Raw genomic sequence first — 27,992 nt, 5'->3', positions numbered from 1 at the left:
TAAAACATATAACATTACTAAAGTACTGATGCTGTGTTAAGGTTTTATGAGCAAAAAAATATCAAAAGTGCTACAAGCAGCTAGTACACAGTCATCAATAACTGACTCTGAAGCCAGTACACAGTTGAGTCAAATATCTCGACACTGCTGTGGTGTGCAAGGTTAACTTTTCTTCATACTTCTTAGTAAGTGTCTGCTATTCTGTGGTCTGTACAAAGAAGTCACACAAACTGGAAACATCCTTTAATCCTCCAACTAACAAAAAGTAGTTATATACACTATATTTTAGAGACTGAGTGATAAACATAGTCAGGATCCCCAATGTCTATTTTGCAGCTACATTTCCATAGATAGAAGACAGCTCCCTTACAATGTAATATGGCTCGCAGTTGTTTGAACCATGACAAAGATGTGATTGTTATGAAAATGATGCTTACATTGCTACATATTTGATGTTGTGCTCAGTGCATATCCCATATGTCAAAACTAATGTATGTCATCTGGATGATTTCAAAATCAGAAAGTTTAATTATGTACAAAAGCCTCACTATGGTTCACTAACCATGCATTAGTTATATTGCTGAAAGTAGTGAAACAAAAATAAGATGATATGGATAAAACATTTTTCATATAGGGTATTTATACACTGACAATGAAAGCATAAAGTTAAGATATCTAAACGTTTTATGAAGTAGCATTAGGAGCATTCAAAAAGTGGTCACTTGACAGTATATATATATTAGGAGCTGCAAAATATAGTATATCCATATTCTACCCTCCATGCCTCATTCAGCTGTTTCTGCGTTATCTTGGTCTGACAGATTAAGGATTCTAAAGGTTGTCACATTTAGGCTCAGTTTCTAGCTGTAAATCAATGAGAAATCGCTAAATTCTTATTCCACTTGGCGTTTTTCACTTTGACATTTTTTTTCAATCCTTTTGGCGTTTTTTCACTCTTTGTTGGTGTTTTTCAGATCCTCGGTAATCGCAGTATGTTGAGCCACTGGCGATTTTTTAGAAGTCTATGGGAGTGAAATAAACATTTTTTCAGGTGGTTTTCATTCTTTTTTGGACTTTAGCGAGATACCTTTTTTTAATAAAATTTCGTAGGGTAAAAAAAAAAAGATACAGTAGTGAAGGAAAAATTTGTATCTAACGAAATGTATCTTTTTATAACAATTTTTATTACTTTTTAAACAGGGATCAATTTATGTGGGTGGGCGGGCGGGCGGGCGGGGACCTAAAAATGTAGCCAACAATAATATAAATGTAGTGAGTGTGTTTTCACTTTTTTTCTTTATTTTTAAATTTTTTTTACGTAGTACTACTACTCCCAGCATGGAACACACTGTTCCATGATGGGGGTAGTAGTACATGTACTAATTGACAGATCGCCGTTGCGATCCTCCTGTATAATGTATAGATGCGTCCGGCTCCTCTTCTATGGTCTCCTGCACTGCCGTATATAAACACATATTCATATTTCCCACAGAGAGTTGTGATTGGCCAGATGGTTCCAGTAAATCACAGCTCTCTGTGGGAAATAGGAATAGGTGTAAATATACGGCAGTGCAGGGGACCTTAGAAGAGCGGCCGCATCTATACATTATACAGGAGGATCACAGCGGGTGTCAGTAGTGACATCCGCTGTGAACTTTCCTTAACTGCAGGTACTACTACTCCCAACATGGAGCACACTCTGCTTCATGCTGGGAGCTGTAGTACCTGCATTAATAGACAGATTGCAGCGGGTGTCAGAAGTTACACTCGCTGCGATCTGTCTATTAATGCGAGTACTACAGCTCCCAGCATGGAGCAGAGTGTGCTCCATGTTGGGAGTAGTAGTACTTGCAGGTAAGAACAGATCACAGCGGGTATCACTCCTCACACCCGATGTGATCGTCCTATCTATTGCAGAGATGCAGAGCGGCTGTATACAGCGCTCGCATCTCTGCACTATACTCGGCCTCTCACTCATTCATATTTCCCTCAGAGCTGTGATTGGCTGCAACCATCCGGCCAATCACAGCTTTGGGCGGAAAATATGAATGAGTGATGTGAATTTCTATTCACATCACTGGCCGGAGTACAGAGCAGAGATGGGAGTGCTGTATAGAGCCACTCGCATCTCTGCTATATTATGGACGCTCGCATCGGGTGTCAGGACCAACAACCGGGGCGATATGTCTATAGTAAGGTACTACTGCTCCCATCATGCAGTGTGTTCCATGCTGGGAGTAGTAGTACTACCTAAAAAAAATTTAAAATTGAGAAAAAAAAGTGAAGCACACACTTTATTAAAAAATTATAAAAATGTTGTTATAAAATATATACATTTCGTTTAATATTTTTTTTTCCACCACTGCTGCATCCTTTTTTTTCTTTTTTTCCTGTACCCAACAAATTTTGGGTACCAAAAAAACTGCCAAGGTGCAATTTCCACATAAATGAAAAAACGCCAGAAAAAACGCCAGACGCAGGAAATTGCACTGGCGTTTTTTTCAGGCGTTTTTTTCTACCCAAAAACGCAGCACAAATAAACAAGTAGAAGCTTAGCCTTAAAGTTAGTTCACATAGAGAGCATTTGTTTCAAAGTTTCGGAAGTTTGCAGTCACATACATTTCTGTAACAATTCAACCCGCATGAACTAAATGGTCAAAGAAAGTTGACTGATATCACAGTTATTTACCTGACTAAAACTAGTTGTGAAGTCACAGCTCCCCTGACTCAACACACTTATGGACTTACCTAAAATAAATGGCGAAGAAAGAATTCTTGATCCATCATTTTTGTAAAGCTTCAGTTTTTAATACTTTAAAATGAAACAACACACCAATATCCCATGAGATTGGGATACTAATATTGGTGTGTTGTTTTCTATTAATGGATTAAATTAAAGGGGTACTCTGCCCCTAGACATCTTATCCCCTATCCAAAGGATAGGGGATACGATGTCTGATCACGGGGGTCCCGCCGCTGGGGACCCCTTCGATCTCTCCTGCTGCACCCACGTACATCAGCAGCCTGGAACTGTATTTGCTCTATGGCTGATGACGCGCCATACAGGGGACGGGGTATCGTGATGCCACAGCCCCACCCCCTTGTGACGTCACGCTCCACCCCCTAAATGGGAGGGGATGTGGTAGCAGGAGAGATTGCGGGGGTCCACAGCAGCGGGACCCCTGTGATCAGTCATCTTATCCCCTATTCTGTGGATAAGGGATAAGATGTCTAGGGACAGAGTACCCCTTTATATGAAGTTTTACTGTATCTGGATCAATAATTATTTCTACTGGATTGCCAGCATCAAGCCAGAAAAACCTTTGTAATGTCACAGCAAGTTACATGACAGAAACCCACCTATGATGTCACACCATCTTACCAAAACTCATGTGTCACAGCCCCTTACCTTACACAAACACATTTGTGATGTCACAGTAGCTTACCTGACTAAACTAGCTGTGATGTTACAGCAAGTTACCGGTCTGAACACCATTTATGATGTCACTGTGGTTCACCTTACTGACACACTTGTAATGTCACAGAAGCTGACATCTAATTAATCAACAACAACTGAAACACAGTTGTGATAGAAGCTTACTAGACTAAACTCCTGTCATGTTGCAGTACATCTACTGACACAAGCACACATGTGATCTGGGTCTCTATTCGGATCCACTAGGGCAGTGAACTCCAAACTGTGGACCTCCAGCTCTTGCAAAACTACAACTCTCAGTAATATGTCATAAGTCAAATGACCTCCAGGGCATGGCTATGCTGCAGTAAGTGGGCAGATAGCAGCGTAGAAGGGATTTAATGAAGTAATGTGCTATCCATCTACCTGTTGCAGCATAGCTACGGCCCCTGGAGACCATGTGACTTATGACATATTGTCACTAGTCAGAGACAACAGCAAAATAAAAACACTTGCACTACAGCACTTCCGGGTGCGGGTTAGGGGCATGAAAATAGGACAAAGCAGCATCCAGAAGTAATAGAAGCATATTACTCAGTATTAAAACGTCATCATGGGCTCAAAGGCTAAAGGAAAACAAAAAATCCTGGAATACCCCTTTACCCCCTTAAGGACTGAGGGGTATCCATGCGCCCCCGTTTTAAAGTCCTTAAGCACTGAGGGCGTATGGGTACGCCCGTGAGAATTTCGATCCCAGGGACCGGAACGGGATGCCTGCTGAAATTATTCAGCAGGCATCCCGGCATATTGCCGAGGGGGGGTCCTGAGACACCCACCCCCCCTCATGTTGGCGATCACTGGAAATCGACGGTCTATTCGGACCGGCGATTTTCGGCGATTCCGGTTCCCGACGCACACTGGGCGGGGATCGGAGCCGGATGTCTGCTAAAATCATTCAGCAGGCATCCCAGCTTGCTGGTAAATACTAATCGTCGATCTGCGGCGTTCCTGGGTCATCTGGGTCACGTGTGACCCGATGACCCAGATAAGGATGATGATCGGTGGTGTAATATACATGCAGAGTGTGTCACAGGAGGGAGGATTCAGAAGGACACCACCACTCAGTGTGACACTTGCCCTGATCATCCGGGCCTCTGCATTAAAAACTGCTTCAGGGAGTATCGCACTTCCATGGAGCACTACATTTTTAATCCTTTTCCCTAATTTTAATTCCCCAGTATTATACTCCAATGTACCAGTCCAGAGTACATTGTCTTCCAAATTTTAAAACCAAAATACCTCCCCCCCCCCAAAAAAAAACACCTCTTTCCCAATACCCCTGATATATTTTTTTTCTCCCAAAAAATGGGTCACGGGACACAGACTCAACAACATTGGGGGTTTGCAGTTGCCTCAAATGTGCCACGCTCTCTCCCCAGGTTAGGGACGGCCACAGACATTACATTCCCAGAATGATTATTCAGAGCATAGGGTTTGGGGAGGGAATCACTTTTACTTTTGGCTATACTCTGGGTCATCATTTTGGTAATTGGCATATCAGTATTAAAATTGCAATTTTCATTCTCTCCAAAAGTCCAATCGCGCTCCTTCTGTTCTGAGACCTGTAGTGTGCCAGCAGAGCACTTAACATCCACATATGGGGCATTTTCTTAATCGGGAGAAATTGGGCTTCAAATTATGGGGTCCATTTTCTCCTATTACACCATGTGAAAATGAGTAACACCATCATTATAGTGTTAAAAATCTAATTTTTCACTTTTACGGCCCACTGTTCAAAAAACCTTTGAGGTATAAGTACTCCCTGTAACCCTTGTTACGTTCCTGGAGGGGTCTAGTTTCCAAAATGGTGTCACATGTGGGGGGGTTTCTGCTGTTCTGGCTCCATAGGAGGTTTGAAAATGCACATGACCCCCGACTTCAATTTCAGCTAAATTCTCTCTCCAACAAGACCAATGGCGCTCCTTCTGTTCTGAGACCTGTAGTGCGCCAGCAGAGCACTTAACATCCACATATGGGGCGTTTTCTTAATCTGGAGAAATTGGGCTTCAAATTTTGGGGTCCATTTTCACCTGATACCCCTTGTGAAAAATAAATATTTGGGGTAGCACCATCAGGGGAGATAATAGAGATCCCTCTAAATCTTAGATAATGAACACCCTTGGTTTCTTATTGAATATGTCCACATAGAAAATACACCAATAAGGTAGATAAAACTTAACTTTTACTTATAGAGAAATAATAACAATAAAACAAACCATAGCGTACATGGTTACCGTATATAGACCACTAATGTGGAGGGATGGGGAAAAGGGTACAGGTGAATACCTAATCTTGACTACCTCCAATGGGCCCTTCCTAAAATAGTGTGGATAGGGTAAGGGAAAAGCAAAAAACAAATAGTGGCAGAGCTCCATCACTATACCCCTTGTTACGTTACTTGAGGGGTGTAGTTTTCAAAATAGTATGCCATCCATGCTAACTTTTCTCCTCTACTTAACTCCATCTCTGCCTCTCTGACGGACTTTTCCAAATGCCTACCGACTTGGCTGGGTTGTCTGGCGGCTTTCAAAATTCTCCTCTTACCGAAGCTCCTTTACCTTTTCAGAAATTCCAATTCCCTTCAGGGTCGGAGACCCATCCGGGACTAAGACCCCCAACTAGGGTCACCCTTTTAAAACTTCACTTTTATTTATTATATTAAAATAAACCAAATTATAGTGCAAAAATAATACTAATAGGAAGTGTGTTTTAAAAGCACAATATATAGGATTGGATTGGTCCAATAATGGTTCCACTAATTTAATTTTCACTCAGGCTTCTATGTTAGGGACTCTTTATTCCATTATTCTGGGTCCTAAGACTCCAATTTTAACGGTCCACATCACATATAGCTTCCTCTATTTTATCTACCAATTCCTAATATTGCTTGTTAAAATTAGTTACTCCCTAGCATCCCCCCGACGTTTCGCTGGAGAGATCCAGCTTTATCAAGGTATAGGACACTAATCATGGATCTCTCCAGTGGCCAGGAAAATTATGACTACTCAACCTGACGTAAGAGGCCTTGGCATGCCTCATATTGAGGACTACTACCGATCATGTATTCTGGATCAACTCCACCATTGGTGGTCCAACAGTGGAGACAAGAGGTGGATCAGTGTGGAGGAATCCTCATCCCTTCCACTCTCCCTAAAATCTCGCTTACTTGTAATAGCACAGACTGGCCTCCCCCCTCAACCCTCACATCTCTCCTCCGTTAATGTCTCGGATAACGTATGGACTCAATTTCTCAAACAACTCTCCCACAAATGAAGGGTCCCTCTGGGTGACGCAATTTTATGACCTGTTGGGAGATCGTTTGGAGTTCGCTAAACTGCCGTATATGGCAAAATGGGAAGCATTATTTTGGTTTATGCATTTTTTTGTGTTTTTTGTTGTTGGTTTTTCTCCCGGGGGGGGGGGGGGGGGGGGGCTGCACCGCATTATATTCACCTACTGTGCCTTTTGCTCTTACCATGCTTCATATTGACAGTACACCTAGGTCTCTACGCATTATTGTATACGAGGTATGAAAATTATCTCTTGGAATCCCAAGGGTCTGCATTCTCCTGAGAAGCACTCGTCTGTTTTACGCCATTTACATAAACTGAGAGCTGAGGTGGCGCTTCTCCAGGAAACGCATTTGGTTAAAGAGGATTTTGTGAGAATGCAGAAAATGTGTGTGGGACGAGTTATTGGGTCCCCAGCTGTTAGTAGATAAGGGGGGGTATTGATCCTGATACATAAAAGATTGGTGCAGAATGTTAAAGCACATTGGGAGCATGTAGAGGGGTTACTACAACATGTCCTTTTGGTGGAGGGAGATACCTCTTACAGCATATATAATGTGTATGGTCCCCAGTCTGGGAAAGCTGTTTTTTGTTGAGGCGCTGACTTCGCGCATTTTGACTGATACAGAACAATTTATAGTGGTGGGCGGAGACTTTAATACAGTAGTCCATACGTCAGAGGACAGGAGACGAGATATGGACAGTGCACCACCCACAGAGTTATATTTACAATCACTCTTTCACACTACGGGACTTGTGGATGCATGGAGACATCTTAATCCGACAGGACGGGAGTACACACATTTTTCACACCCCCACCAGTCCTGGTCACGCCTGGATTACCTATATGTTTCCCATCCTCTGCTGTCGCACATCCAATCTGAACACATTTATGACATAGTAATCTCAGACCATGCACCGGTGGGATTGTATTTGACTCTGGCTGTGCCCCAGGGTGGAGATAAAGTTTGGAGATTCCCTTCTGCATTGGTTAAGGATGAATCTTTTCTTCAACTACTGGGCCACTGGTGGGAGGAATATGCCATGTTAAATGACCCTCACTTATTTTGGGAGGCGGGTAAGGCAGTGTTGAGGGGGAAAATTATAGCACATGTTGATTACCATAAGAAATTGGCTAGGGACAAATATGATCGCATGACTACGCGACTACGACAAACCTACACTTCCTTCCTAGATGATCCGACTCCAGTCAAGAAAAACATATGGGTCCAAGCGCAGCGTGATTTTGAACTCTCTCAGGCTGCGATTGATTCCTATTACAGGGACCAGTTTAGGGCGGAGTTTTTCAGGTTTGGAAACAAGTCTGGGAAACTATTGGCCAATATGGCCTGTGGTCATCGACCCCTGGAACCCATCAGACCCCTTAGAGATAAATCTGGTACACTACATAAACAACCTAGGAGAGTGGTGGAAGTCTTTCGCCAGTTTTACCAAGACCTATATGCTGCCAAAATTTTGATATTGCTGCAGGGAATCAATTTTTGAGCAACATTACACTTCCAACACTGTCTGCAGAGGATAGGGACTCGATTAATGCTCCTATTACGCTGGAGGAGATTTCTCAAGCGATTTCTCACCTGAAAGGTTGCAAGGCACCTGGCCCTGATGGCTTTACAGGGGAGTTTTTTAAGATTTTGCGAGAGAAGCTCAGTACAGTATTGTCAGCAGTGTATGATCATACGTTGTCGGTGGGGGTGTTACCCCCATCTAGAAACTTGGCCCATATAAAAGTCCTACATAAAACAGGGAAGGACCCTTCCCAACCTGGAGCCTACCGTCCTATATCTTTAATAAATGTAGATATTAAACTCTTGTCCAAAATTCTGGCAGACAGGCTGGCTATTTATTTGCCATCTCTGATAGGGGCACATCAGGTTGGCTTTGTTAAAAATAGAGCAGCAGTATTCAATATACGGACGGTTCTGGCAGTTCAGGGGGCAGTGGCGTCTCATCCATACTCCAGCCAGGTTCCAGCACTATTGTCTTTAGATGGCGAAAAGGCTTTTGATAATGTTCACCGGTCCTGGCTGGAGTTGGTACTAAACAAGACGGGATTGACGGGTAGTTTTAGGACGTTTTTGTCGGCTTTATATAAAAATCCTATATCTAAAATACATCTACCGGGCTATCTTTCCACCCCGTTTCCTCTACAGAAGGGCACGAGACAGGGTTGCCCTCTCTCACCCCTGCTTTTTAACTTGGCTTTAGAGCCGCTGGCACAGTATTTTCTTCAGCACAGTATCTATGAAGGTATTACGGTGGGGTCGGAAGAGGTCCAAATTAGCTGCTTTGCTGATGATATACTGCTATACCTAAACGAACCAGAGACTCAGTTGCCAGCTGTTTTTAGGGCTTTGTCCACTTTTGGCTCTCTATCAAGCTATAAGGTGAATTTAGATAAGAATCAACTGCTGTTTTTGGGTACAGGATCTCATGACCCTGCCCGGGTACCCTTGGTCCAAGTAGCTCAGAAATACAACTCTTACTTGGGTATAAAACTAGGCCGCACCCCACTCTCCCTGTATACTCTAAACTATCCCCATTTGTTCGCAAAGATCGAGGGTGAGCTGAAAAGGTGGCAGAACTTGCCTCTCTCATTCTATGGTAGGGTTCAATTAATCAAAATGATGAGCTTCCCGAAAATACTCTATCCGCTGCAGACAATCCCCCTGTTGAAATGCCATACTGATGTTAGAAGGCTTCATGACAGTTTTACGAGGTTTATTTGGGCGGGTAAACGCCCAAGAGTAGCTTATGACACACTATGTCTAGCCAGGGAGAAGGGGGGATTGCAAATGCCTAGTGCTCGTCTATATAATTTGTCAGCTATTTTTAGACATGTCCGAGACTGGATTTTTGATACCACTTATTTTTCCAACACGCCCTTAGAAAAAGGACTCTGTCCATTGGGGTCACTGTCCACTCTGTTCCACCTACCTTATAAAGATATCCCTAGCTCACTAAGAAGGAATGTATTGTTTAGTGATACTTTAGCAACATGGAAAGTGCTTCGTAAACTATGTGGGATGCCTTGGTGTCTTTCTAAAGACTTTCAGCTGTGGGACACTCCTGCGCTTGGTCACTGTGCCAATAGTCCAGTGGGTAAACATTGGAAGTCACTTGGTATTACCAAGTTTAAGGATTTCTTGTCTGACCCCACTGGGGTGACCATGGGCTGGGGGGCATTCCAGAGCAAATATAACCTTCCCGACTCTCACCAGTGGTTGTATAACCAAAGTGTTCCTTTTTTCATAGTATGGTGCGGGGTTATGCGACGGTAGAGAAGCCTAATGATTTTGATAAGTTATTGGGGTGCACACAAGTCTACCGTTCCCTTTCGCTGATCTACGCAACCACCAGGGATATAGCTTTAAAGGGACAAAGCTCTTACCAAGTGGCCCTCCAACATTGGTGACACTGATATAGCCCCCTGTTTATTGGAGGGTCTATTGGCAGCTACTGGTTCTACCCCCAATGCACAGTTGAAGGAAATTCAGTGGCGCATTCTGCACAAGGCTACATATGCATTTAAATGGAGAGGTACACCACCCCCACCTCCATTCCTCACATACTGTCTGATATGTCAGCTACAGGGCTTCAACCAACAGTGCCGACGATCTCGGAAATCCTAAAGGAATATCATTCTGTACTACACAGAGAGATGTTATTGTCCATAAGATGCTCAGAAGTGCATGCAAAGTCTTTTTTTTAATAAATGGAAATGTTATTTGCAATACCTACCGGATGTAGACGAACGACATAGGATAGTGGCGTACTTTAAACATACCACATGGTATTTAACTGAAACTCTTAAAGGCACACTTGGTAATTTGGAACTACCGTCATAGTATTGCAGGATTCTTTACATTCTTTGTCTCATTTGAGGTCCCACTCCTAGAAATCTATGTATACATAGTCAATAATTTGACCTTAGGTGGCCAGTATACTATATGGGCGAGAAACTGTCTTCTGTGCGGGGAGTGGTGCAGCTTACCTCAGGAGATTTGAGATATTGTTTAACAGACAGGGGGAGAGAAGGGGCAGCGGCACCCATTGCCGGCGCCGCTGCCTCCCCCATCCCCGTTTGTGTAATTACCTGTTGCCGGGTCGGGTCTGCGCTGCTTCAGGCCTCCGGTGTGCTTCCCCTGCGTCATTGCTATGCGCTGCGAGACGCAATGACGTCACTCGTCATTGCGCCGCGCCGTGCAGTGCATAGCAACAACGCAGGGGACGCACACAGGAGGCCTGAAGCAGCGCGGACCCGACCCCGGCAATTATACAACCGGGGATGAGGGAGGCAACGGGGCAGCGGCGCCGGCAATGGGTGCTGCTGCCCCTTCTCTCCCCCTGGCTATTGGCGCCGCTGCCCTATTGCCGGTGCCGCTTCTCTCCCCCTGGCTATCGGCGCCGGCAATGGGGCGCTGGCACCGATAGTCAGGGGGAGAGAACGGGCAGCGGCGTAAACAGCCAGCGGGAGAGAAGCGGCAGCAGCAGGGCTCTCTCTCCCTGCCTTTCCTGGGGGCTTCTGCGGGGTCAGAAACAGTGTATCGGGGTGTACGCATGCACACACACGCACCCTCATTTTACTAAGGATATTTGGGTAAAAAACTTTTTTTTACCCAAATATCCTTGGTAAAATGAGGGTGCGTGTTATAGGCCGGTGCGTGGTATACCCCGATAAATACGGTACTTTTCTGACAGTTTCCAATGTAACTTTGCCATATATGCTTTGTACATGCTCTTGATCCGTCAATAAAGTATATTTCCATAAATGGGAAGCAGACCTTGGAGACACGTTTACCAAATTACAATGGCAGCAAGCCTTGAGACAGTCCCGCACTTTGTTGCGCTCTACCAACCACAGGGAGGCGGTTCTTAAAACTACCTATCGGTGGTATTTCACCCCCTCGAGACTCCACCTTATGAACCTGGACTATTCCGCCTTATGTTGGATGAATTGTGGCCACCGTGGTACCCTAATGCATGTACTGTGGGACTGCCACATTGCTCTTTCCCTCTTGAGCCATGTTGTGAGCCCACAGAGCACTTTATGTCAACATATGAGATATTTCCATACTTGAGAGAAATTAGGCTACAAATTTTGGGGGGTCTTTTTCTCCTTATACCACTTTTAAAAATGAAACAAAATGGGGCTACAAGGACATGTTAGTGTAAAAAAGGCAGAGTTAGATTTTTCTCCTCCATTTTTGCTGCTATTCTTGTGAAACACCTAAATGGTGAACAGACTTTCTGAATGTCATTTTGAATACTTTGAGGGGTGTAATTTATATAATAGGGTCATTTTTGGGGTATTTCTCACAGAAAGGCCCCTCAAATCCACTTCAAACTTAACTGGTCCCTGAAAAATTCAGATTTTGACATTTCTGTGAAAATTTTGAAAATTGCTGCTATACTTTGAAGCCCTCTAATGTCTTCAAAAAGTAAAAAAATATGTCAATTTTCTGATGCCAACATAAAGAAGACATATTGTATTTGTGAATCAATATAAAATTTATTTGGAATATCCATTTTCCTTGCAAGCAGAGAGTTTCAAAGTTAGAAAAATGCAACATTTTCCAAATTTTCATGAAATTTTGAGATTTTTAACCAAGAAAGGATGCAAGTAACGACGAAAATTTACCACTGTGTTAAAGTAGAATATGTCACAATAATGGGTAAAAGCATCCCAGAGGTATTAATGCATAAAGTGACAGTGGTCAGAATTGCAAAAAAGGGCTCAGTCCTTAAGGGGGAAAAGGGCTCAGTCCTTAAGGGTTTAAAGGGTTAATCCTCTCCTAGACATCTTATCCCCTATCCAAAGGATAGGGAATAAGATGTCTGATTGCATCAGGTCCGTCTGCTGGGACCCTCCGGTGGCGAGACATCATGACCACGGCTTCCCATAGTCAGTGTCCTGAACATAAATGTTCAGAACGCCGGGATGCCTGCTTGGAGATCACGTGGGTCCCAACAGCCGGTACCCCGCAATCAGAAACCTTATTCCCTATACTTTGGGTAGGAGATAAGATAAGATGTCTATGAGTACCCATTAAAGGATTTGTAACAAAAATGAAAGTGACGCACTTCATTAGATATTTTGGATGTTTGCAGAGAGGTATTCACATTGCTTGTTACCTATATGCAAATGATAGGCTACAACATAATAGGGTTAATTTTCCTTTTTATAAAAATTGTCTAAAAACTAATAAGTATTAGCAAAGTAATATATTTGTTCAATTACCATTTTCAATTACCATAAACATTTACATGGGATAGTGTGTATGAGACACTCCTGTAGTAGATAAAGAGAAACGTAAAATTGCTGTTCACTTGTTTCTCTGGACATCTCTGGAGCTAGTGTTTTTTTAACCTACAAGGCCCCCTCTAAAAGCCGCTATTAGTTTTTAGGAATGCCTTTTTGACATGTGGTTTGTTGGTGTACAATTTAAACTTGAACAGTGATGCACAAGACGTTTTTGCTGTTCCTTCTCTTGTCCTGTTATCTAAAAGTAAGCTGTTTTGTTTCTAATGCTTTATCAGATGTCATCAAGAGGCAGCTTTAATCTCAATGGCACAAGAATGAGGATCTAGGAATCTTGCATTCTCCATATTTGGGTTCACATGGGAACTAGCTACAAATGTCTCAAATAGGATCAAGCCAAACCCCTGCATCTATTTATAGAGGCTGCTTACCAAAGTCGGTTGTAAAAGTATGTAAATGACATGCTAAGGGTTTCCAATACAAAATGTTATCTACATTTTATTTACTACTGTACAGCTTGTAGATACTCAGTATTATAGTATTTATTATTAATTCATTTATATATTTCATTATTTAATAATTTTCTGCTAATAAATCGGTGCCACACTTACTATTCTTTAAGTCACATTTTATTATATATTGAGCCACAATCTTTAAAGTAGTGTTAACCTCCTAAATATCTGTTTAAGCCTAACAACCAAGAATTACGTTTATGTATCCTCACATTTTATAGAGCTGTATGAAGGCTACCTTAATTTTTATTTTCAGGATTAGTTGGCACCATTTATGTGTACATATTATTAAGTTGTATTATTATTTTTTCCTGCCATTTATACTACTAGTAATAGGGCAATATCAAAAATAGATTTTGCACAATAAAAACATTTTATGAAAAAATGTTTTGTGAGCTTGCTGCTTTCCAAAAGTCACCAACTGTGGGTTGTACACTATACTGTTACCATTTTTGGGTGCCTAAAACGGGATTGACTTATTTTCTATAATTTTTGTGAGAGTTAGAAAAAACTGAACATTCCCAAATTTTTTTAGCCAATATAAAAAGTTTTCTTTATTCTATAGGTGGTTGTAATTGCTGCTGTATCTTTGCTATGGATTCATTGTACAACAGCTGAATGTTATTTTGGAGTAGCAGTGCAGTAAACAGCAGTCATCAGTTGAGTAGTGAATCCTTTACCTTTAAAGACATGTCTAAGACCCAACACATATATGGACATTTATCAACGGGTTTAGTCAGGTTTTCTTTACTATAATTGTCGCAAAATTGTCGCAACTGCGACTACGCGATTTTTTGTGAGACATTTTGACTGGAAAGCGAGAAAAGCAAGTTTTCCAAAAATTAACTATATAGTAATAATTTTAAAATGGACTACGGGTAGTCAGGTATTTATTAACTGCGACAGTCGCAACTGCGCAAAAAAAAGTCGCAACAGCGTTAAAAATTGACTAAATTTACTCCAGCTCAAACATGGAGCAGAAAAAGCTACTACCAAAGTAAAAAAGTAAAAATTGCTTACGTGAAAGAAAATTATCAACAGGCTGAAACCAGTTGATAAATAAGTCACACATAAGCAAAAAAAAAGTAAGGAAAAAACTACTAAAAAAAAGAATACATAAGCGAACATTGATAAATGTCCCTCATAGAGGTCAGGAATCTGGGTGTAAGGGCAACTTTTGTCAATCATTGGAGCATGTGCATTTTGACACCAATTGCTATTGCAGATCAGTGTGTCATATGAATATACAGAGCCCGAGAAACAGGTTGTCTACTTTGGATAACCCACTTGTAAATTATTTGTGATGAATGACAACAGTGAATGAACAAGTATGACAGGTAGCATTAATATATATAAATATATATTCTCTTCAGAAGCAGTCCTGTTGTCTTACATTACTCAGTATGAATGACTCAATCTGTCTCCCACTGACTTGAGTTGGATGTTTTGCTACAAGAAAAATACAGACAAGAACTTGCAATATGACTTCAAGCTAACACTTTACTTACAGATTTTATGGTTCACTTCACAATGATATTTCAATTGCTTCACATATTGCATTCATTCTTATGCATAATGCATTATTATGAAGACATTTTAATTTAGTGGGATTCTTAGACCATCTCTTTAACCCCTTAAGGACGCAGCCCTTTTTCACCTTAAGGACTGAGCCCTTTTTCGCAATTCTGACCACCGTCACTTTACGAATTAATAACGCGAAAACGCTTTTACCGAATATTCTGATTCTGAGAATGTTTTTTCGTGACATATTCTACTTTATTTTGGTGGTAAATTTTCGGCGTTAATTGCATCCTTTTTTGGTGAAAATTTATAATTTTTCTAACTTTGAAGCTCTCTGCTTGTAAGTAAAACGGATATTCCAAATAAATTTTATTTTTCTTCACAAATACAATATGGCATCATAAAATGGACATATTTTTGCTTTTTGAAAAAATTAGAGGGCTTCAAAGTAGAGCAGCAATTTTCAAAAATGTCATGAAAATTGCTAAATCTGAAGGGACAGATGTTACAGAACTACAACTCCCAGCATGCCTGGGCAGTCGAGGCATGCTGAGAGTTGTAGTTTGGCAACATCTGGAGGACTACCATTTGGGCACCACTGTAACAGTGGTCTCCAAACTGTGACCCTCCAGATGTTGCAAAACTACAACTCCCAGCATGCCCAGACAGCCTTTTGCTGTTTGGGCATGCTGAGAGTTGCAGTTTGGCCTTCCTAGTGGTTGCCACAGTAAAGATCATTTTACTTTCACTTTCAATTCCCTCCCCCACCGTCGATTCCCTACCTGGGCAAGTATCCAGCAGTCTCCAGCGAAGATCCCAGGTCCCCAGGCATCTTCTCCTGCAGGCTCGGCCTCCATCTTCTTCCCAGATCCCCTCGACTTCCAGGGGCGGGCAGAACGGGGTGTTGCCATTGCAACCCCCTGTCCTGCGCTGCCATTGGTCAGAACTCCGTTCTGACTAATGGCAGGGGATAGGAGGAGATCGCAGCTTTGCGACCTCACTCCTATCCCTAAGGCTGATCGGGGCTGTTGCTGACAGCTCCGATCAGCCCTATTTTCCGGGTGATCGAGTCACCAGAGACCCGATCAGCCCGGAATTGGAGAAAATCGCATGTCTGAATTGACATGCGATTTTCTCCGATCGCCGACATGGGGGGGTCTCAGGACCCCCTGGGCGATGTGCCGGGGTGCCTGCTGAATGATTTCAGCAGGCATCCGGCTCCGGTCCCCAACCGGCTAGCGGTGGGGACCGGATTTCCCACGGGCGTATGGATACGCCCTCGGTCCTTAAGGACTCGGAATGCAGGGCGTATCCATACGCCCTGTGTCCTGAAGAGGTTAAAGGGTTAAACCGGTGGAAAGAAAAATGTTTTTAATCAGCTGATGCCAGAAAGTTAAACAGATTTGTAAATTACTTCTACTTAAAAATCATAATCCTTCCAGTATTTATCAGCTGCTGTATAATACAGAGGAAGTTCATTTATTTTTGAATTTCTTTCCAGTCTGACCACAGTGCTCTCTGCTGACACCTCTTTCCATGTCGGGAACCAATTCCCCATAGCAAACCTCTCCTGCTCTGGACAGTTCAGAGGTGTCAGCAGAGAGCACTGTGGTCAGTCTGGAAAGAACTACACAACTTCCTGTGGAGCATACAGCAGCTGATAAGTACTGGAAGGATTAAGATTTTTTAATTGAAGTAATTTACAAATCTGTTTAACTTTCTGGCACTTGTTTATTTAAAAAAAAAAATTCCACCGGAGTACCCCTTTAAATATAATGCAGGGGATTTTGCAGGAAGAGGCAGTGCAATATGCAGCTACAAATATTATAATCTCCATAGTAATCTCCAGTGTCTGCCGCAGACCATCCTTTGCACTTCTAAAATAATGTAGAAGTCCAAAAGGTTTTTAGTTTTTTTTTTGTATTCACCAGATATTCCATTAATATGCTGCACCTTTTCAAAAGCTTTGCTGTGTCCATCTCAGTAAATGCCAGTGGAGATTCCAAGTAAGAGCAATTGCAGTTTCCTCCTCTGACAAGCAGAGAAGTTCCTGTAGCTTTAGAGGCAGCTGGCTCACCAAAACCAGAGAAGAGAGAAGCCGGACCAAGGCTGCATTCACATCTAATTTTTACATTACGGTTGCCGGATCCGGCTGGGGGAGGGGCAAACCAGGCTCTCCCGTACCCCAGCCAGACCAATGCTGAACTCCATTCACTTTAATGAGCCAACCGGAGTCAAACGGTGACTCTGGTCGGCTCATTTTTGACCCGTATGCAGTTTCCTGACCGGACCTATAACCGTAGTATACTACGGTTTTAGGTCCGGTCACAAAACTGGATCCTGGTCGAAAATGAGCCGACCAGAGTCACCGTTTGACTCCGGTCGGCTCATTAAAGTGAATGGAGTTCAGCGCTGGTCCGGCTAATTTTGTCACCATTTGACTTCAATGGGTAGGAAAATACGCAGCAGCAAAATATGCAGCAAAATATGGCATGATTCAAGCGTTTTTTTTTTATGCTGTCAGAGTAAAACCACTTAAAGTCGCATACTTTTGCGACTTATTTTAAGTGTGAATTCAAAAATTAATGATTGATAATTTCCCACCAAAATGTTCAGAATTTGGAGTTGGATTTAACGGTGCTTATGCGCGATACGAATGCTGGTCTAGTAGACTGGAACTCCTTTTATGAGCCATTTATACAGCTCAATGATTAGGAACTAGTAGGTTCCTAACATCCTCTAATTTGCAGGAAGTCAGCTGACCCATAAACACTGTAAATTTCTGTGAAACGGGCTGGTGATCATATGACCTAGTTACAGTAGAGAAATGCATGGATGCAGCTATGCTGAAATTAAACAGATGGTGCTGTAGGACTAGTGATAGTGAATGTGCCTGAAATGGAGTACTTTTTAAGTAAAAGTGTTTACTTCTGAATTTAAGAAAGCTATGCCTTAGTAGGACACAATTGTTGCCATTCTAGTTAAAACAACAGAATGAATTTGGCTCCTTGTTAAGGTAAAAGGATGAAGTTGTTTCTATAACACATTGATCTGCAATGACAACGTGCTAGGGCAATCTGACATCACACCCAGAACGTGCAAGAAACTTAAAAATATGGATTGCAAATGCAAGCTTATTAAATTTCTAAGTTAATAGGCATTCAGAAAGGACCTCAGCTACGCATCAAACATTATTATCAAGACAAGGCACTCTGTAAATGAAGACTGGCATTTCTGTATTGTCCTTGTTAGAAAAACTATCTGGCCTTCAGTTTGCTTCTACGTATTCTATCTTTCCACAGTAATCCCCATGTCTTGGTATGTCGTATAGGTTGTCAGATGCGTGGATGTGCTTGACTACTGTACAGGTGAACAAAGTGGAGAACTACTGTACCCCGGAAAACACTTCAACCCCGGAATCTTAACATAGTTACAAAATTGTTTAAATACTTCCCATTTGCATGTGCTCCTCCTTACTATGGAGAAGAAGTAAAATAGTAGACAAAAAGAACCATATACAGTGACCCCCCCGACCTATGATGGCCCCGACATACGATCATTTGAAGCTGACTGCTTCACCGGATAGCCGTTTACGGTGCCCTGTGTGGTCCGCTGACGATCACTTACCTGTCCTCGGGGCTCCGGAGCGTCCTCTTCGGGATTCCCTGCATCGTCGGCGCTCTCCATCATAGTCATCACTTCGCTGCGCACGCCGTCCCGTCATCCAATAGGAGCGGCGTGCGTAGCGATGTGATGGCGGCGACGGAGAGTGAGGATGCCGGGGAAGCAGAGGCCTTGCCGGAGCGTCGGGGACACCTCAGGGACGCGGCGACAGCGATGGAAGGCGACATCCAGGGCAGCGGGGACGGTCTGGAGCGGCGGGGACATGTGAGTATAACCTCCAATACCAGTGTTCTTCAACCTGCGGACCTCCAGATGTTGCAAAACTACAACTACAATGCTGGGTGTTGTAGTTTTGCAATATCTGGAGGTCCGCAGGTTGTAGACCACTGTCCTATACTTTACATTGCACGGATCCCTCAACATATGATGGTTTCAACAAACTAAGGTTATTTGGAACGGTTTACGTAAGGCATAACAAAGGCTCCATGTTGGATGTACACAGAATCTCAGAAATTACCTGATAATGCTGCTTAAATCCTCTGGCTTTGGCTGGGGCAATTGATTATTGTTGCTGGTCATCGCATAAGGTTGCTAGTGCTGGAAATCACCTTGGTAAACTCATTGGACTCACAAGTGGGTTGGGGTCAATTCACACTACATGCAGTTTTCATGCATTTTCTTATTCAAAGTGCATTTGACCTAAAATGACAATTAATATGTTTTTTTGACAATTTGAAGAATTTAGGCTGTGTTCACCTGCTGATTTTTTGTACAGCATTTTCACACATTTTCACTAGTGTTGCTCGCGAATATTCGCAATTCGAATATTATTCGCGAATATCGCATATTCGCGAATTCGCGAATTTCGAGAATATAGCGCTATATATTCGTAATTACGAATATTCGTTTTTTTTTGTTTTTTTCTTCACAGTACACATCACAGTGATCACCCCTCTCTGCTTCCAGCTTGTGTGGTGTAAAGAAGGCTCTAATACTACTGCTCTAATACTATGCGAATTTTCACATATGTTACTTTCGCACACGCGAATTTTCGCATGTGCGAAAATAAAACGAGAATATAACGAATATGCGAATATTCGCAAATATATGACGAATATTCGTTCATATATTCGCGAATATTCGCGAATTCGAATATGGCCTATGCCGCTCAACACTAATTTTCACAGCATTATAGTTGTTTCTGCAGCATTTTTCAAAATTGTGGTAAAAATGTACCCATTTTTACATTTGCAGTACAATGTTTTCTTTTATGCCATAATTTTGGGAAAATCTGAGCAAAAACTGAAAAAAAAGCAGGAAATGCAATCACAGACTCAGAGGAGGTGTATAACTACTATACAGTATATCCTCTTATATCCTCTGTATAACTACTATACAGTATATCCTCTTAGATCCTCTGTATAACTACTATACAGTATATCTGCTTGAGATAGCAGATGGAGCTGGGAGGGGAGGGGTCTGGGAGCTAGTAGGAAGAGATCTGGTAGGTGATGATGTCATCCTGTAGTTCACCAGACCCAGATCTTACATTCCGCTAGACACTATGGGGGAGATAGGCTTCTATCTGTTTAACTTGGTCATGGGGTCCACAGTCTGACTATCACAAGCTACTGAAAAGATAACCATGTTAATGTAATATCCAGTGTGCATACTATGCATACAGATGGAGCTATATCAAAACCTGTACAGAGGTAAAGTTGACCAGTTGCCCATAGCAACCAATCAGATGGTGTCTTTTAATTTTTAGAGGCCTTTTTAAAAATTAAAGAAGCAATCTGATTGGTTGCTATGGGCTTTACCTCTGTACAGGTTTTGATATATCACCCTCTGTATGCATAGTATGCACACTGGATATTATATTAATATGGTTATCTTTTCAGTAGCTTGTGATAGTCAGACTGTGGACCCCATGACCAAGTTAGAAAACAGACAGAAGCAGCTGTGCTGGAATAAAGTCTAGCAATAGTGAGTGAGCATGATATACTGGTCAACGGGAGAGAGTATTCTGCATGTGTCTGGATATATAACATAACACTGCAGACTACATAACACATAGAACCAAACATTATATTATTAAGTGGCTCCTATGGAAATGGTTTGTTTGAGGCAGAATTCTTTTTTCAAGCTGCCCTTTCTGCAGAGTAATAAAATAGATTTTATAAACCATAGAGAAAGGACACAAGTAGAAGATGCATTGATCAGCATTGTCCCATCTGTTCACACATATGGTAGTAACAGTCTTTTATTGAATTAAGTAGTTTAGATGATCATACAGATAAAATGCAGTTTGTCTTGGTGCCCAGTTTTATTCTTATTAGTTATGTATGGAGGCTTTAGCTAGTGGTCTAAAATAATGATAGAGAGGAAAGAACTGCTTGTAGAACAAAGTTGACTTAACCTGCTGATTTTGGCAGGAGTGGCCAGCTATGTAATGTTTGTAGTCTCCCCTACTTTTCCTTGACAGATGAAGTTGGGGGAAACAAGGATGGTGCATGATGGATTTCAATTCCCCGATCCTTTCAATGAGAGATAAACCACCACCAGAGGAATCTAGCATCGACTATCCCTTCAGCTCTCAATTCAGAACACATACAGTTCATTCAGAAAGTCTTCAGACCCTTTCCCTTTTTTTTTTGTTCTGTTGAGGCCTTATGCCAAAGTAAAAAAATAAAACAAGTTTTCCCAATCTGCACTCAGTGCCCCATAATAAGAATTTAAAACATAAGTTTTCGAATTTTTTGCAAGTTTATTAAAAAAAAAAAAAAACATTCAAATTTCACATGGACATTCAAACCCTTTGCTATGACACTGGAAATTTAGCTCTTGGGCCTCCAATTCTCTTGATCCCCTCTGAGATGTTTCTACACCTTGATAGGAGTCACTTGTGTTAAATTCAGTTGTCGGGACATGATTTGGAAAGACATACCCCTGTCTATATAAGGTCTAACAGCTGACAAATCAGAGCAAAAACTAAGCTGTGAGGTTGAAAGAACTGCCTGTAGAGCTCAGAGACCGATTGGTATGGAAGCACAGATCTAAAGGGGGCAAAACTATTGATCCTGCACTGATAGTTCCCAAGAGCACAGTGGTCTCCATAATTCTTACATGAAAGAAGTTTGTAATCTGGGAAGTAGGACCTTGGTACGAGAGGTAACCAAGAACGAAATGCTCTCTCTGGCTGAGCTCCAACAATCCTGTGTGCAGATGAAAGAAACGTCCAAAAGGTCATCCATTACTGCAGCTCTCCACAAATCTTGGCTTTATGGCAGAGTTTACAGAAAGAAGACTCTCCTCAGTAAAAGACACACGAAAGCCCACCTGGAGTTTGCAAAAAGCCCCTATGGAACTTAGAAGCTATCGATAGGAGGCATGCTTGTAAGTCGAGCAGTGGCCAGCGACTCCTAAGGGCGGAACGGCCACGTCATCCAGAGGAGCGTCACTGGTGAGACTGTCTCCACATCATCGGTACAGGGGGTCCTGGGTAGAGCTAACTAAAGAAGAGTCTGATGTGAGTCAGAAGCCGCTTTCTCTACCCCCTCTACTCAGTCCAGCCCAGACTCCACCCCCAGGCCCAGAAGACCACTGCACACCCCAGATCACCCCCACTTCCAGAGTGGGTACTCGGCGATGAGCCGGAACTTATCAGGTACATGCACCAGTACCCACTACCTTTGCCCAGAAAAGAGCATCCCCCTATTCAAGCAGCAGTGTCCATGAGGGCCAGGCAGGAGGCCCAAATAGATGCCATTGTGGAGGAGATGAGGGCGCAGAGGGGGCGTGAATACAGCCCCAAAGAATTGCCCTATGAGGCGCGACAGGCTCAGCAGTCAGACACCAAGCAATTGGCGTGCCTGTATATTCACATTTTGGTCCACCCCAGAGCAGAAGATCCACCCCTGGAGAGGCGAAGAGCCAAAGTGGTCAAGTTTGACAGAGTACGGGGGTTTGACACCTTAATGGACTGCTACCATGGGGGTACCGTCCTTGTCAACCGACGAGCAGTCAAGAGAGACTATCTCCCCACACATTTGCACTCCTTGAAGAGCGGAGAGATCGTGGAGTACACCCCAGTCTGCAGTGCACGAGGAGAATGGGTGGCAGCTGTGACTCGACCTAAGAACCCCACATATCTCCCCTTTGTCTGCTTCTCCTCGGAGGATTGGGTGTCAGATGCCTTTGGTCTACTGCCTCCACAAGTCAAAGGTCAAGTGATGGAGGAAGAGTTCCCGCCCGTGGCGCCTTTCATGGCACCCAAGCACCATCCGGGAACAAAGAAGAAGTCTACAGATGTGCCTAGGCCTACTCCTGGCATTGAGGAGGTTTGGCCTGCTCACTGGGCACCAACTAAAGTGGCTCCGCTTACTCCTGCTGAGGAGGAAGTTTGGCCGGCCCAATAGGCACCAACACTTTGTCCCCCAGTGGCGCAAGCTGCTTCGGTAAAGATGGTGGTAATGGTGAGCCCCACCATCACTGATTCCAGTTTAGCCCAGGTGTCGTGGAACACCAGAGTCAGTCCCTTGGAGGGGGCACAGTCCCGTGGTCCCCGCTTCATGTCTCAGCACAGAAAGCACCATGATAGGCGAGGCTGGGATGGAAATTTTCCAGGATAAATCACATCTTCATTTATTGTTTTTCTACTAACAAGTCGTGAGACTAAATTTGTTTTGTGGTGTACCACTACTGTTTTTCAGGTTCCAATGCAACGTTTAAGTGATGCGCCTGGCGGACTTGCCAAGAACTATACTGTAACCAAAATTCGTAAGCTTATGTGCCTGACTTCGGCCGTGATCCTTTACTAAAAACTCTTAGTACCTGGAACTGTAGAGTGGTACTAAAATTTCTACCAGAGTTTAATATATTACTTTGTTGTTCTTTTTGCATAAATTTATGCACTACTGAATATAGATGTCAAGTTGATTCACTGGGACCACATTGTAATAAAGTGTACTTAAAATATTTACGCACTTGTCTATAGTATCTAATGTTCTTCTACTAGCTATGGCAGTTGTACAGGAGGTATCCTGAACACAACAGGAAAAGCATATCTATATACCCCATTGCCATAAAATGCACTAATTTGGTGTACACAAGACACCTATGTATATAATAGTCAATAGTCAAAAACGTACTATTATTGTATAGTCTTGAAAAATGTTTATTCACTACCTAATTTCCCGTACAGATAGAGAGTCAGTACAAATGTATAATAGTGAGTAATGTATATATTACCTTTAATGTATAGGAAATAGTTGTATACAGTATTAAGATAGGACTGTTAGCTTATGGCCAGTATATTCATCCTCAGTCCATGTCAGTCCATAAAAATCTAAAGTGCCTAATGCTTATTGTTTTCCTGTCGAATGTGCTCAGGGTTCTCTTGTGGCCAGAGAGAGCACCTGGGGAGCGTAAATACCACAAAAGTGGCAAAGCTATTGTACATACTGTTGTCATGTATTGTAAAAACAGATAAGGTCAATATAACTGCTAGTCCATTGTTATGGGAAAAAGAAGTAGAGGTCAAGCCGATGGCCCCATTAGCACAGGCATCAGGGTTGAAAGCCTCAGGCAGCCCTATCAATACCAAAGCATTTACAAGGTTAACTTACCTCATACAAACTGTGCCAATTTCATCTGTTTGGATCCTGTTAAATACCCCGTTTGCATATGAGTATGTCTGGACATTCACGTACAATGCCAAATGAACTCTTCCCCAGTTACCAGCCCTGTGCAGGACTTTAACAAAATTCCACAGGAACTGTTTATCCTCATATTGGCCAGTTGCTTTGTTCTTCGTCCGCCCTCAAGGACTATACGCTGAGGATGGCTTCATTTAAGAGGGGGAGTTTGTGGTGGCCCAGTACAGAAGTGGCCCTTCTGTACACTATTGGTCCTATCAGGTGGACTCAGTCCCAGTCCCCTGGCCCACACTTCCCAGGACTCTCATTGACCATACAGAGTTAATGTATTGCATTATGTGTTCATGTATCTTTAAATCCTGTTGTTAAGCCCTATGTAACCAAGGAAGGTGTAAGTGACCAGGTGACTTGTTGGTGACCTATGGGACCCCTCCAAATTGCTCCAAAATATATCAGGGAGATGCTAGCCTAGAGCAGATCAGTCTGCTGAGTTGCAGTTGAGTGAGGACCTGAGAGTGCCTGGTGTTCCTGAGGGCCTAGTCATGCAGCCACTATCCGTGGAACCCCCTACAGGTGAAAGTCAAAGCCTGGCAAGCACGAATACAAGGGAGAAGTCTAGTTAGCATAGTCAAATCTGTCAAGTCTAAAGTCAGCGTGGATTGCATAATTGAGTCCAAGTCCACTATAAGTCCCAGCGAGTCAACAAGCCTCCTGGAGTTCACTGGTCATCTCCGTGGGCCTAAACTGAGCTGTAAAGACTTTAACATCTGTCTGCCTCAGTAAAGCTGCCGTTGTTCCATAACCTTGCATCGGAGTGATTATTTGCCCCGCGCCAGGCCCAGGACCCAGCGGCCATACCTTGGGTGGTGTAGAGGATAACCACGCCCTGGCGTCACGAATACTAAGGGTTAATAACATTTGCCCTAAAGGTTAACAACATCTGCCCTTTCCAACACCCTCACCACAATTTTATAGCAGATTTCTCTCTGAAGGCTTCATCTATAATTTTCAGTTCTTCCAGAGCTAGTTGGGGGAAGCCTAATGTCTTTGTTGTCTGTCATGCACTGTACACACAGAGAAGGAGATCCTGCATTTCTATGTCTCTATACACAGCCTACACTGCAGCAATCACAGCATGAGCAGCCTAAACAGTTTATTAAGCCTTAGGTATATATCTCCTAGGCTAATGTTCACACGGAAGAATTTCTGCACGGATTTCCGCATTAAAATCCGCCTAAAAATTCGGCAGGTGTTTCAAGCCTATTTACTTCAATGGGATTTCGCAGTCCCATTCACACAGCAGAATTTTCGCTTCAGACATTCCACAGCTAAAATTCTGCATTCCCCGTTCTACAAAAATATAAATCATGTCTTATATTTTGCAGGATTCAGCTGCAGAAGCCCAATAAAGTCAATGGGGCTTTTTTTTCTCCGCAAGATGCAAATTTGGAAAGAAATATATGCGGAATTTGCGTGGATTTGACACAAAATGTAACATTTGCAATCAATAGAGGCACTTTTAACGTGGACTGTGTGGGCTGATTTACAGAGTAGAAGAGTTTAGCACTCCCCTGCTATGATGCAGGGTCCCAAGCTGACCCGCGTCATAGCGTGGTGATCCCTGTGGCTATCAACGTCCGGGACCGTGTCTAATGCCGGACATCACCAATCGCGGCATTAACCCTTGATCGCAGAGTCTAAAATTAAAAGAAAAAGCATTCCTGGCAGCTCTGCCGGTCTGATCGGGATCACCGTGGTGAAACCGCAGTGTCCTGATCATCTTAGAGGACGGCGGGAGGGCCCTTACCTGCCTCCTTGCTGTCCGATCTCTTCTACGATGCTCCAGCCTTGCTTAGCAGGCTGGACCAATCGAGCACAGATAACACTGATCTATGCTATGGCATAGCATTGAACAGTGTATGCAATCACAAGATTGCATGTAATTGTCCCCTATGGGGACTAAAAATTGTGTAGAAAAAAGTAGATTTTCTTTTTTATATATGTGAATTAACCCCTTCCATAAAAAATAATTTTAATCACCCCCCTTTTCCGCAATTCCATATAAAAAATATGTGAACATAATAAAAATATACATATGCGATATTGCCACGTGTGTTAATGTCCGAACTATAAAAATATAATGTTAATTAAATGCAGGGTCAATGGCGTATATGTTAAAAAAAATCCAAATTCCCAAATTGGGTATTTTTGGTCAGTTTTTATACCCAAAAAAATGTATAAAAAATGATCAAAAAGTCGAAACAAAAATAGTACTGATAAAAATGAAAGACCACATATGTGGAAAAATAAAAGAGTCATAGGGGTCAGAAGAGGACAAATTTGGTACTGGCTGGCGGGGGACACTGATCAGTTTGATGCCTACCATGGCCGGATCCGCCTCGCCGTTCGGCCGTAATCTTCGATCTTCAGTATATGCTAATTAGGTGCTTACTGGTACTCTGACGTCAATATTCCTCCCCTCCCTCTGCCTCTCCCTCTTCTCCCCGTTCTGTAATGAAGAGGGGGAGGAATATTGATGAGCCTGGTGGCGCTGCGGCCAGCGGCGCTGACGTCGCCATAGATTTTGTCATGAAATGACTGATGTAATTACAAAGTAAAATTGGTAGCGCATAAAATAAAGCCCTCATATCAGTCTGTATGTGGAAAAAGGAAAGCATTATGATTTTTAGAAGGTGAGGAGGAAAAAACTAAAGTGCAAAAATGGAAAAACCCTGAGTCCTGAAAGGGTTAATGTATATTACAAAGTATCTTATAGTACCTTTTACTTTTGATCTCTGCAAAGTTTATTAAAATGACAGTGCCTATTTAAACAAATAGAATTTAGACTTTAAAAAGTACTATTGTATTGTGACATGGTGACGTGAATACCAGGAGGAATAATTCAGAGGGTTTGCAGTTGGAGTGACCAGGATAACCTTGTCTGGAATGCAGATCAATAATAAGCCCTCGCCCCAAATAACTCCACATAGAAAAGATAGAAGAAATGTGTGAGTAGGTTTGTCACCAGGGCCCTACCAAAACAAATAAAAGGATCCTTGCTGTCTTGAAAGTATTCGTCCATTTACAAGCCATGGGGCATTTATTTAACTGTGAGGCTACTGGCATACTTTAGCTATTCTTGCTGAGGGTGATGATACAAACGTGATAGCAGGTTCTATTATCCAGAGACCAAGTAAAAGATTGCAATCATCTGTTCCCAAGAGCCTGGCCACTTGAAATGGTTGTCATTCTTTGCTGAATAAAGTCAAATACCTTTTAAGGCAAAGACTGAGCAGCCGAACAGCAGCGGAAAGTGCTAGAGATTCATGGGAATGCGTGGTATGACCCTGGCAAAGATCACAGACAACATTAACCAGTGGGAAACAGTGCTCACAGTTATAAGTTATAACCCCAGGTATTCACGTTTATATACAAATTGGATATAGGAATATCTTCTGTCTAATTGTAAAAAAGCATACTGAGAAATCGCTAAGAGGGTGTGTTGTTGGAAAAGCTAGGTGACACCCAAAATTGCTTACCACACAATGTACCAGTACTGCTGTATCTGTCTTCTGAAGGACAGTTGGGGAAATTTATCAAAACCTGTGCAGAGGAAGAGTGGTGTAGTTG

The 27,992-nt window shown here is 42.6% G+C and overlaps 1 long non-coding RNA gene across 1 annotated transcript; it reads right to left on the bottom strand.

The window, feature by feature from the left end:
* Positions 1 to 41: 41 nt before the first annotated feature.
* LOC130272552 (uncharacterized) lies at positions 42 to 27,992 on the bottom strand. Its single transcript, XR_008843609.1, has 3 exons — positions 27,902 to 27,992; positions 19,223 to 19,404; positions 42 to 1,022 (listed from the first exon to the last, which is right to left on the bottom strand). It is a non-coding gene; the product is annotated as an uncharacterized LOC130272552 (long non-coding RNA).

Source organism: Hyla sarda, chromosome 1 (genome assembly GCF_029499605.1).
Source record: "Hyla sarda isolate aHylSar1 chromosome 1, aHylSar1.hap1, whole genome shotgun sequence".
Taxonomy (NCBI): domain Eukaryota; kingdom Metazoa; phylum Chordata; class Amphibia; order Anura; family Hylidae; genus Hyla; species Hyla sarda.
The sequence above is the reverse complement of the archived record's forward strand: the minus strand, read 5'-3'. Positions and strand labels throughout refer to the sequence as shown.